General features: G+C 34.5%; 1 protein-coding gene across 2 annotated transcripts in view; it reads left to right on the top strand.

Moving 5' to 3' along the window:
• TAFA1 (TAFA chemokine like family member 1) overlaps positions 1 to 12,476 on the top strand; it is a 499,612-nt gene that overhangs the window by 222,009 nt on the left and 265,127 nt on the right. The gene's annotated exons all lie outside the window — the stretch shown is intronic.

Raw genomic sequence — 12,476 nt, 5'->3', positions numbered from 1 at the left:
CATAGTTACCATATGATTCAGCAATTCCTTTTCTGGGTATCTACCCCAAAAATCACAAAACATTTATTCATAAAGATATATGTACCTCTATGTTCATTGTAGTGTTATTCAGTATGGCCAAGAGATGGAAACAACCGAAGTGTCCTTTGATAGATGATTGGGTAAAGATGTGATACACACACACACACACACACACACACACACACACACACACACATACAGTGGAATACTACTCAGCCATAGGAAAGGTGAAATAGTGCCATTTGTAACAATATGGATGGATCTCAAAAATATCATGTTAAGCAAAATAAGTCAGATAGAAAATGTCAAAAACTATGTGATTTTACTCATGTGAGATATAAAACTGAAAGGCAAATAAACAAACGACACTCATAGACACAGACAATAGTATGGTGGTTACCAGAGGAAAAGGGGGGAGAGGGGAAATAGAAAAGGGTAAAGGGGGTAAAATAATATGGTGATGGAAGGAGATCTGACTTTGGGTAGTGAACACACAATGCAGTATACAGATGATGTATTATAAAATTGTACACTTAAAACCTACATAATTTTATTAATCAATGTCATCCCAGTACATTTAATAAAATTTAAAAAATAAGAATTTATCCTTTTTTTTTTAATTGTAATATAAGCTGAAAGGGGTGCTAACTGAATTTTAGATTGTGTGATAAACGCTTTGGCATTCTAAATTGCCAGACATTAGAGTAATATTAAGTTTGAGATATGAGATTTTTCTCGAAAACTTTGTGGTCTATAGCTCTCATTACAAGGGACAATATACAAGGTGGTAAAAGGATCATTACACAGAACAACTGGCCCCTAGACTGAGTCACCTTCCAGTTGGTTCATAGGCTTCTTGGTAATTCTCTTCATTACTCTGGACCTCAGTTTCCCCACCTATGAAATGAGACAGTCAGCCCAAATGATTTATAAAAGCCATTAGCTGATGTTAATAGTTGATAATAGACAAAGGAGATTCTAGATTTGCAGTGGGAGAAGTGGTAGACGATGGGTCAGTGAGCCTGTGATTGTGCTCCTTGGTGTTTTGCATTTCAGGGACTATTGAGGTGTGGCACTTCATTAGTTATTTAGGTGGCAGTTTATTTCACTGGATTTTACCTACTAATAGTCTTATGTGCAAGAGGAGACATGAGTGATAAGTATTCAACAACATGTATTATCTAATCATGATCCTGTTTCCCTATATTCCTAACAACTAATACAGGATCATCTATTTAAAATAAATTTACCCACACCAAAGGAATCCCTTGAGAGTGATAGTCAAAATAGATGGCTTTATAGTTCCTGCCTGTGGTGGCAATACAGTACCACAGACGGAGTTTTTATCTGCCAGCCTCAAAGAGGTTTCATCTTCAAGGGTATCTGTCCTCTCTTGGGCACAGATGCCTATAGTGATAGGAAATACATATTTACTGAGCACTTACTATATGCCAGACTCTGTACCAGTTATCTACTCTGCACAGTGGGTAGCAGCATGATAACGGCAGAGCATGGAATCACTCTCTCTGGGTTCAAGTCCTGTCTCCACCATTGACTCAGTATGAGACCTTAGGCAACCTATTTCACTTTTATTCTAAAACTGACTTTTCACATCTTAAATTCTCTTTTGTCTGTGTCCTTACTTTTTAGCTTATGGAATCTTGAGCAAGTTTCCTAATGTTTAATGAGCCTCAGATAACCCATCTGTGAAAGGAAGCAATAATAATACCTGTATTTCTCAGGGTTTCTGTATCAACAAAGCATAATTCATATGAAAATACTTTGAAAACTATCCAATAATATGTAGAGAAAAGATATTGTTATGTATAAATTTATAGTATATAGTGGAGACATAACTAAAAAAGTAATTTTACCAAAAAAATGAGTATTTATATCAAAATGCTCCTTTGGCATGCACTCATTAGGAGTCTTAAAATTCAAGTCTCATTTTCGAAGTTCAATTTACTTGTGTTCAAAGGAAGACTAATTGAAAAAATGTTGTGATTTTTCTTGGTCTCAAGTGGTCTGCCTTTCCTCACTTCTTTAGTGCTTCTCAGTCATTCAATTAAAAACAAGAGGTCAGGCTATAGTTCAAAATGAAATGATTCTGTGGCATATACAAATGCTTTTGGCTTGTATGCAGGCTGATATACTCAAATAAACTTGATGTGCTTTCATGGCCATTAACAAAAAAAGAAGATCAACCATATAATCACAATCACAGGTTTTCTGTCCCTTCATTTCATATTTAAATGAATGACTCTCATGGTTCTTAGGGACCAGATTTTTATATGAGCTTATCATACGAAATGTGTACTTTCCCTTTCCTCCCTCTGCCTCTACCTATTAATTTCATCTCTATTGTGCATTTCTGTGAGTTGCCAATATAGAAGACACAAAGAGCAAACAAAAATAAAACGCGATGTTATCCTTAACCTTAAGGACCTTAGCATCTAAATGAATGACGAAGCCTAATAGTTCTTTCCCTTCTCCTTTGACCACCTCTTCTTCATATTAACTTTCATCGTAAAGCACATTTTACAAGATACTTTCATGTATATTATATTACTTAAGACTCTCAACTGCCTGAGATGTAGGCAGTGCATGAATTATTATCTTTCTTTTAAAGTCTGAAAAACTAAAGCTCAACAGTGGATTTGGCCAGTTTGGCCCAAGTTGTAGAATCGATAATTCTCTGAGATTGGTTACTTCTCAGCTCAGTCCCCTCCTGATGCCAGTGTTTTTGTTTTCTGCCACACGTCTATGCACACATTTAGGAAAATAATTCTTATAAAAGGCAGTGGCTGCTAATGAGAGCCACCTTCCTTGTCCTAGGCATTGTGTAGGACACATAAGTAAAGCTGACTTGGCCTCTGCCATTTAGAGAATGTTTATTACGATGGGGGAAACAAGATGCATACATAGGGAACAGTAAATGGCTGCAGGCTTGGAATCAGGGGGTCATTGTTAATGCTATGATTTAGTCTTTAAATATTTCAAGATTTTTTTTAACAAAGGGCAAATATATTTAACAGAAGGCAAATATTTCTAACTTATATGCAAATAGTGCATATAATATATCATATAATATAATTGCATATATAATATAATATGTAACATATGCGAATTTTCTCTATTTCATATGGAAAACATATATTTTTAAAATATAGATTAGATTGTATCCTAGTAATCTATGTTTAGTTTTAATCTAACAGGAGTAAAACTAAAAATAAATCATATGTCATTAGATAATCTCACAGTACGTCCATTAATTTCTCTTCCTTCTAAAAAGCAATAAATTTGTGGTTTAAGCTGTGTTAAGAACGTTACATGAAAAATGAGGAGAGGAAATAAAGACAGATTAGAATAGAATTACAGGGGCTGGAATTAAGCCAGGTCTTTTTAAACCTTGCCGAGTTGGAGACAGCTTATCTCCAGGTGAACCTGGAGGATAAATACTTCAAACTCAGAATGCCACCTCCTACATAGAAAGACTCCATACGGCAATTTGTAGGGTATACTGAATCACAAAAGACCACCAAATACAAGGAGAAAAATTAAGTAAATGGCTGAATGAAAAATGGAAAAATAATAGCAGTCACTACTGTGTTACAAAAGAGTGTATATTTTTCCCATTTTTTGTTTTTTCCAACTTTGGTCAGAAATATTAACTTCCTCTCTACAGATCTGGCTTAAATCCTTGGTGAATTCCCAGATAGGGTGTGAATTTATCACTCAATATTGGGAGCATCTGGGATTTTTCATTTTATTAAAATGATTCTTTTTTTCCCACCACATATGCTCCATAGAGCAAGGTCTGTACGTTATAAGTGAAAAGTGATTCCCCAGAAGGAAATCTTTTATCACTGGCTGTAACTTAGAGTTGAGCATGTACTTTGTTTTGGAGGCTGCCTTGTGGAGAAAAGAGCAAAGGGTTGAACTTGGAGACAGGTTGACAAGTGAATAACTTGCAGCTGGACCACCAGGATGGAAAACAAGAAAACAGCCTACTCAATAAGTATGTGTGGGTTTGCTCACTTGTAAAAATGAAGAAAATAAAAGTAATGACCTGATAGGGTGATTGCGAAGATAAAATGAGATCATGCATATAAAGCATCATCACATCACCCTATATGTCATAAACGTTCAATAACTAGTAACTAGTAGTCTATCAAGGTCGCCTGAAAATCAAACTCAAAAATAGTCCTATAGAATATAAATACATTTTACTGTAACTTTCTGTCATATGTAGAGTACCATATGGCTCTGTACTTTTACTTGTTTCATTTGCTCTAGCTGAACTGGTTAGTAATTAATTTGTTTGCTTAGTAAAACCTGCTTTGGGATATATGCCAGGACTGAAGTAAACCACGTGATTTGATGTCAAACTTGCAAGGGGAACAGACCAGGATGGCACCCTTCCTCCAATTACATTGAGTCTTATAAGGAGATATGTGGTTAAGTGAAGTCTGAAGGAAGGAGGAGAATTGGGAGAAAGAAAAAAGAAAAAGGGGCACTGTAGGAGTTAAAGTGAAAGGATTGCCCCAGAAAGTGCATTTTGCCCAAAACAGTTTTCCACTCATTTCTCCTCCTCTTAACCCATGGCCACCTACTGCCTGCCCCCCTCCAAATATGGCATCTGACTCAACTTTTAAAAAACAACTGTCTTAATATTAATTAAATTCAAGAAATCTTGGCTACTTACTTTAGGTTTTTGAACCAAATAATCTCAGTGTTGGAGTAGATTTGGAAGTCAAACTGAATGTTTGCTTACTGGTTTTCTTCCTTGGCAATCAAGCAGATAAATAAGATTTCCTATTGCTCGTCTTACATTTTTTTAGTGTTCAAAAGCAACAGTTTTACCTCTGTAAAATAAACATATATAGGAAACTCTTATATGATAGCTGAAAAATGTAAATTTTTGCTCAGATATCTTATTCTAAAACAGAAAAAATACCTTCTGCTCTATAGTCTAAAATACCATCTTTCAACTATTTTCATTGGTTCATGACTGAGACAGAGGAAAATACCCCACAGTAACAAAGCAGTAGCACAAACACCATGAGTTTTGGTTATTTGTTTTTGTAAATGATGCAAAATTCTTTTATAATATAGAAAATGTATAAGTGCAGGCTGGAACTACAGCACGACCAAAGTAATTGTATCACAGAGAGTTTGAGGTTTTTTTCACATTATTAATCATATTTTTTGGTGGATGGGGGTAAATACTAATAAAATTGTGATCATTGATATGTAAGCAGATCACAATGTGTATTCTTCCAAGTCAGATCTGTTTCAGATACTCACTCCTCCATCTATATGAGCATTTTAAACACTTTAAGTTCAACTTTTTCATCTATATACACTTTAAGTGTCGACTTTTTCATCTATAACAGCCATTCGTGACAACTAAATGTGATAATGTCTATAAAGTCCTTAGAACAGAACAGGAGATATGGAAGTGGCTTAAAAAGTAACTTTTTTAAAAAGTGATTGTTTAAGAATCATTCATTATTTCCTGACTGCCATCTCTAATCATAAGTACCTTACCAAATTTAGTATATTTTTCTCAGATGGTAAGGATTTGTTTGTTTACATTTTTCTTTATTTAAATATATGTATGTGTTTGTATATTTAACAGAAATGTAGAACATATAAGGTCCAATCTTTTCCAGCAAGCCCAGAGTTACCAATTTTTGTACACATATATTTTGTCTGATATTTAATGAGTATTTGGAAGTAAAAATATGGTCTTTAAATATCCACAAAACTACAAAAATTGTACAAAGAACACCCATTATCGTGTCCATTACTAATGCCTAGCTTGCACAATTAACATTTTATTATATTTGCTTTACCACATTTCAATCCATCCATACCTCAACCCACTTTATTTTTACTAACAACTTTATTGAGATATAATTTATATAATATAAAATCCACCTGTTTTCAATGTATAAATTATTGGTTTTTAGTAAATTCAGTGTAAAATTATCACCACACTTCAATTTTAGAACACTTGCATCATCCTCAAAATATTATTCATACCCATTTTCAGTCACTCTCTGTTCTCACCTTTATCACTATATAACTACTAATCTACATTCTGTCTCAATAGATTTGAAAGGCTTCAATTTTTAAATAATATAACAAGGATTCATGGGGTGTTCCTACACTTTGACTCCCAGGATGACAAAGATCTTTCAAAGACTACCTCAAACTAGAGAGATGTATTTGTTTTATGAAGTTATATGTCACAGATAATCTCCCTGTATTTTTTTTATCTTTATGCTCTTTCTAAATTCTTATGCCTAGACCACTAAATCATTCTCATTTCACTGATGAGAAAAAATGAAGCACAAAAGAGGAGGAGGAAAGACTGAAAGTGGCTGGAAACCCCTAATAGTGGTGGAGGCAAGCTAGGAGACCCTTGCTGTTAATTACTTTAACTGCTCTGTGGCTGGCTTTGCTGACAATCGCTGTACCTCTATGCAACATTACTGGATTGGAGAATATATTTGGATTATCCAGCAGCTGAGATTTCTGTGGGTTATCAGCTGGGGTGGTGATTGCTTGAACAGATTCCTCACTACGGCCTTTGAGAGTGAAATCAAAGAACAGCAGTGGCAGGTGTTTGGAAAGTGCATTTGGAATTGGCCTCCTACATAAAGGAGATAGATGCTGATTTCGTGGGTGATGAGAGAAGTCAACAGAGTTCTCAAAGGGAAGTTATTTCTATGGCAGCTTTCCAAGCAAACAGATTTAGGTTTCTTTCACATTAAAACTCCCTGAGATATATGGGAGAAAGCAATAGGAATGCCACCTTCACATGTTGAGTATCTTCATGTGATACTCAATGTTAACTCAAATGAGAGTATTTAGGATTCATCAGCTCTGGGTGAGATTAAAGTATAAAAAGCACCAAACTTTCCAACAGGCTTGATTACCATATTTTTACTTCCAAAATGATTGGCTTATTGACAAGTAACACTCTTCTGGACACTCTTTTCATGACTTTCACTTGGCTCACCAAAGCTCTGCTTGCCTTTCCAAGATGAGGTCATCCCTGACTACATTTTTCACTGACAGTTTCTCCCATGTTTAACTTTCAGCCTTGGGAAGCTGAACAAACAAATAAAATAACATAATTGGTGTTTTCAGTAAATGTGCTTAGGTTTTTCTCTGACTACTCAGTCTCTGAAAAACGCATGGTTAAAGACACAGTAGCAGAGCAGGTCATTTTAATTTCAAGTGATATAGTTTTAATGTCTGGTGCAACTTGCTTTGAATTCCTGGCACATTAGCCATGCTCAGTAAACATCCTTAAATGAATGAATGAGAAGCACAGATGAACATTCTGTTGCCTTGGATAAACATTTGTAACATTCCTGTCTCCCTATCCCACTTTGTCTATGCATAACTGTGTGTGCTTGGGTACACTTGTAAGCATGTGCACAGACACATTCACACACACAAATTCTCTAAAGTTTTGAAAGTCTTGGTCTTAGAGATCAATATACATTTTCATCTCAGTTCAAGGTGAAGGGTATTTGCCACTTCTGTAAGGGTCATAAGTATTTTAATGTCTCAAACATGGCAACTTTGCAGACAGACTTTGAGTACAGCTAGTTGGGTAGAAATTTTATTTTATTCAAATCAAGCTAAGTGAATCATTTTGAGTTAAATATCTCCCTCTCCCACATTAGTCATCTTTACAGACCCGGGCTCTTCAGGAGTAATTAATTTGTCTCCATTATATTGATAGCAGTTAAGTGTATATCGATTGCAGCTCTAACACCTGCCAGCTATGAAATTCTAGGCATGTTATTTAATATATATTTTTAATAACAACTTTCTCATCTGTAAATCACATGTATCCTAAGAAATAGGTGGTACTATGAGAATTGAATATAGGTTAGTTCTTAGCCAAAATAAATAGCAACTGCTAGAAATGTAAAACTTTTGTTTATATCTGTCCAACACCTATTTTCATTTTCCCAGAGAGTCTGGAGAGTCCTATGATCTGGTGTTGGTGACCTAACCTCATGCTTTGTAGCTAAAGCATGCCTGGCCAATCAAGCTTCCTGTGACCCATAGTACCCCAGTGAAACTCAGCTCTGGAACCCTGGCAAAGAAAAACTGTCTTAGCCAGGACTTTAAGCTGGACTTAAAGCTGGGAGTATATAAGCCTGAAGTTCTCAAGAACCACCACACACATCAAAACTTCTTGAGACTAAAGATAATGCAGAGAAAAGTAGAGCTGAGATACGGCAAAGAGAAAGATGAAGTCCTTATCACATGGGTTGACTATTTTACAGCTATTCCTGAAACTAGAACAATTACAGGACTTTTCCAATAAAGCACTATAAATAGTCATTAATTGTGTAAGTTGGTTTGCTTTGGATTTTTGGCATCTGCAACTGAGAGACTTGATTAACAAATTGCTATCATCTTTAATAGTAAAACCACCGTATCATTCTCCACTCTCAATCTACCCTGTTGTACGAGGTCGATGCTCAAAGACTGGAAACCAGAAAGATTATAGTTAAGGAGAATAAAACCAAAGTGAAAAAATCACTTTTTAAGAAAGGTGGGGATTCTGGAGCCACTTAATTATTCACACCTCTAATTCCTCAGGTCATATGGGTAATATTCTAAGTTTTTTGTTTAAAAAAATGGATTGTTTTAATTATAAATTGATTTCACTAATTTACACTTTTAAAAATATATTTCTACAAACCAGCTCAATCAGAATTGAATTATAAATTACTATCATTACTGGAAGTAGAAAATGGCATTCTTATAGAAACCAAAATACTGGTTTAAAATCAGTTAAACTCACTATATTTCATTATTTGATAATGTACTTTGTGACAGAGTTAGACTAACAAAAAGATGAGCTAAAAGGAGATATTAATGGACTCAACCCACTCAGGAGACTAATGTTAACTAACCAAGTACATGTGATGGGAAAAATGTTAGAGTGGAGTGGAGTTGTTAAAGCATCTTTATTGAACCCAGTATTTCAATTGCAGTCTTTCATAATAAGTTAATATTATTCATGGAAAAATGTACATCTTAAAATGGATTTTAATTATTCCCAGAACGATATGTTCAAAACGTGGCTTCATGGAAGGACATCATCTCCTAAATCGCTTCCTTGGACCTCGTGGTGGAGTTATATTGAAAACATAACACCTTTGTATGAGATCATGATCATAAAATCCTTTGTGGAGGATTATCGACAGCACAGCAAAGGGAGCTCATAAAATGTGTGCTGTGTTTAATGTGGCCTTGATAGGAATCTCAGAGATGAATTAGCTACTCTAATCAAAGATAGTTATATTGCATTCATCGATCAGTAAATCATTAATAGTATCACAAGCATACTTCAGCATTGTAGGAGAGTATACATAACATAGACAATTGACCATCAGGTAGCTAATAGACTCCCAGCTAATTTGTCTTAAATGTTACCCATATATCAGATACAAATGCACAACTTAGGCATATATGTACAAATCCATGTGTTCATGAATGTGACTCATGACATTCTGGTGAATGACACCTTAGAGGCAATTATCTCAATATAATAAACAAATAATTGAAATCTGTATTTGTCCTCCCTACACATTTTATTTTTTGCTTTAAAATTTTTCTTTGTTGGTTTTTTGTTCAATTGCAAAAAATATTCCTTACATATTATAAAAAAATTATATCCCAAGATGTTGTATTAGTCAGATCCAATCAGAAAAGAGAAATCACACAGTAATTAGAACAGGAAGTTTAATATAAAAATTTATGAACTTCATTAGGAGATTGAAATGTCAAGATATTGGCTACTAAGAATTAAAAAGAACCCTAAATAATACCAGCAAAGCAGATGTAAGGAGCAAGTATTACTCTTAGGGCTAAGATAGAGCACTCTAGGGAAACCTTTCTCCCTCAGGTTGAGATCTAGACTTTTGTTGGGTTTTATGGGCCTTCTTAATTTTACTAAGTAATTTTCCCTATTTATTACATAGACTGAATAAAGGAAATATTCAGGATTTTCTCTGAATAGAGATTAGCAATTTGATGCTAAATGTCAGGTCAGGCAGCAAGAGTCTGCCACCAGTTAATGCATTTTCTTTAGGTGAATTGTCCAGTAATGAAACTTTAATTTTTGTATGTATAATATATTACATGACTCATGAATTCAGCTAATTTTTTAAAATTTTTCTTTTTCTAACAATGATAACTTAGTAGGGGATGAAATGAGACTGTTTAATCAAACGCTGGCAGAAAGTGACTAACTACCAAAGGGACAAGTAGATTTGTATTGTTAATTCTTTCCTTTGCCAAATCGATGGCTGATGATTAAATATTTTATAATATCGCAACACAAACATGGATATTGCAGGAACTATCATACCAAATCCATTTTTTTTGTCTCTCTTCTCTCTATTGCCCTACTCAAAACATACCTAATTTTATTAAAGAAAATTTACACTGAAGGAAAATGTTACTTTATTAATGAATACTTAAATTTATAGATTAAGGTTAGTTTGCCTTAAATAGATATTTTTAGGTTTGAAACATGGAAATTAATAGTCTATGAAGTTCTTTTGGGTGAAAACTCTAAAATACATCCCACTTTTTCTTATTGATGAATTTATTTAGGCAATTTTTTTTTAGATGGAAATACGTTAGCTAAATGTTTCATTTTTACTTATTAAATTTTTCCCAGAGGGTGATTTTGTGAGGCACAGACATGAATCATGGTAGGATGTGTATTTATACTTATTTGTAACAAAATTGCCTTTTATAAATACTTAAATGAGAAGAAATCATCTTAGTTTTCTATCTCTCCCTTTTATCTCACTTTCAATTGGTCAAGAATTTAGTATTAATAAATATAATAAAGAAGAAAATAAGAACCAAGAATTAGTACAGTACTAATTAAAGCTGATGTTAGAACGTTTATCAGTGAGATATTGAGCACAAGATAATTCATAAAACAATTATATATAACTAAGGTGCTTAAGTTTCTATTTCTCAGTTAGTTTTGCTGAATTCCCAATTTATGGAAAAACAAGAATTATTCTTTCTTTCTTCCCTAATATTTGGTAAGAAGATTTTCCCCCCCATCTTTCACTCTTTTCTCAAGAGAGGCATCTAAATTCTGTGTACATTACACACACACCTCACCCCAGCCCCAAAGAAAAACAATAGCTATGATGATGATACTACTAGTATTTGAAAATGAGCTTGTGCCTCTTAGATAGTTTTCAAGTCACTCACGGAAGAATTCAAGTAATGTTTAGTGTAGCTTCTAATCTCTCAGAAGCTTAGTTGCCAAAACAGTTAGCAGGTTTAGTCAGGGGAAAGGAAATAGTCCATCTGCTTCTTTTGTCCCACTTAGAGCAAAAGGCCAACTGATTATAAATCCTTTAGACAATTAGTCAGAACCATTTGCCTCGCCCATGTCTCAGTGACAATCTCATTGACACATTCATAAATGAAAAGACAGATGGCTTCATTGGAAATGAACTTGCCTTTTAAATATATAATAGCACCTTATAAATAAATAGTGCTAAAAGGCTTTCTTATGCATTTTGAAATCTGATACTTACAGCAGCACTTCTATAAAATGAGTGATTTTACAAATGAGGCAGAGAATATTACAGAAAAGAAGCACTTGCCCAGATTAGCATGTGAGCGGGGATTAGAACCTTTCATCTTTTGACTACCAGTCCGGTGCTCTCTCTACTATGCTTTGAGAAAGGATGGAAAGAATGGGAATGCTCTTGGATATTTTATGCCAAAGGATCTAAGAATACTCATATTTTCTCTTCTACTATCCCAGCCAATTTACAGTGTCCCCTTAAGAGATAGACGAACAGGGGAAGTTGCTTAAGAACACAATAGCTCTTAATGTATAGCTGAACATGCGCAAAATAGCAAGTCAGAGCTCATCAATTAGGAGCAAAGGGGATGTTTCCCTCTCTTAAACACAAAGGCAGGTCTCAGGCTATTATTATTGGTCAACTACTTGTTAGAACAGGGCAACAGAAGAAAAAAAGAGTACCAGAAGATGTATGATTCAGAACATCACATAGCCCTTTGTTTTCACTCCAGTTGCTCAGAGAGAAGCACCATGCACATAATGTGTCCCATTTATGTTATGTTTTACTACAGAGCAACCCTGCCCACTGGCAAACAGGTTCTATTCTGTGACATAGACATATATGTCCTAAAATTTGAGCCGTCAGATGTACTTCACTTTTTTTAGGAAAGGAGCAAGGTAGACAGAAAGTAAAGAGAAGAAAAGTCCTGGATGTATTTTTCCTTTAGAGTTTACATGTCTTCTGAAACTGCTGTGCATTTTTACAAAGACCGTTTTCCAAAGAACTCATGTACAGTCTCTTATTAATCTGTGCTGCCAAGAAAAAAAAGCAGACATGCTTCTATTT

This window comes from Rousettus aegyptiacus, unplaced genomic scaffold, assembly GCF_014176215.1.
Source record: "Rousettus aegyptiacus isolate mRouAeg1 unplaced genomic scaffold, mRouAeg1.p scaffold_m13_p_4, whole genome shotgun sequence".
Taxonomy (NCBI): Eukaryota; Metazoa; Chordata; class Mammalia; order Chiroptera; family Pteropodidae; genus Rousettus; species Rousettus aegyptiacus.
Note: the sequence above shows the minus strand (reverse complement) of the source record. Positions and strands in the feature narration are given on the sequence as shown.